Consider the following 815-nt stretch of genomic DNA (forward strand, 5'->3'; position numbering starts at 1 on the left):
CCATGCGGGGGGGGACGGGGAGGCCGGTGCGGTCGTGTGGGCCGGTATGTGGAGTGCGATCTCTCAGCGTGAAGCCCCCCCGCTGGGCTTGCAGGTCCCTTCAGAAACGTCCCATGCGTGGATTGGGCTGCGCAGGGTGCGGGCTCGCTCCTCTGCCATCCCTTTCACGGGTGTTTTAAATTCTCGGCTCCGCTGGTGAGGGCAGGTATCGGTGTGGCACGAGAGAGCTCTAGCCGTGCCCACGCCGCTGTTGTTGTCCGTGTGTTAACGGTTGGACGCGATGACCTCAAAAGTCTTTTCCAGTCTAGATGATTCCATGATTCTATGTGCAGGAGGACAGGAGGGAGGTAGGCAGGGTCCTCCAGCCCCACCATGCTCCTCCTGGCGAGGGCCACGCTGGAGGGTCCCCATCCCCAAGCCAGCTCCTGGGGTCACAGAATCCCAGAATCCCAGAATTGCAAGGGTTGGAAGGGATCATCCAGTCCCACCCCCCTGCCAAAGCAGGTTCTCCTAGAGCATGTTACACAGGACTTCATCCAGGTGGGCTTTGAATATCTCCAGAGAAGGAGACTCCACAGCCCCCCTGGGCAGCCTGGGCCAGGGCTCGGGCACCCTCACAGTCAACAAGTTCTTCCTCACATTCACCTGGAATCCCTTCTGCTTCAGGTTGTGCCCATGGCCCCTTGGCCTGGTGCTGGGCACCACTGGGAAGAGTCTGGCTCCGTCCTCGTGACCCCCACCCTTGAGATATTTGTAGGTGGTGATGAGATCCCCTCTCAGCCTTCTCTTCTCCAGGCTGAACAAGCCCAGCTCCC

General features: G+C 60.4%; 1 protein-coding gene across 1 annotated transcript in view; it reads left to right on the forward strand.

Annotated features, from left to right (window-relative positions):
• Positions 1-815, forward strand: part of LOC118451907 (brevican core protein-like) — a 13,171-nt gene that overhangs the window by 3,318 nt on the left and 9,038 nt on the right.

Source organism: Egretta garzetta, unplaced genomic scaffold (assembly GCF_000687185.1).
Source record: "Egretta garzetta isolate BGI_Z169 unplaced genomic scaffold, ASM68718v1 scaffold703, whole genome shotgun sequence".
NCBI classification, from domain to species: Eukaryota; Metazoa; Chordata; class Aves; order Pelecaniformes; family Ardeidae; genus Egretta; species Egretta garzetta.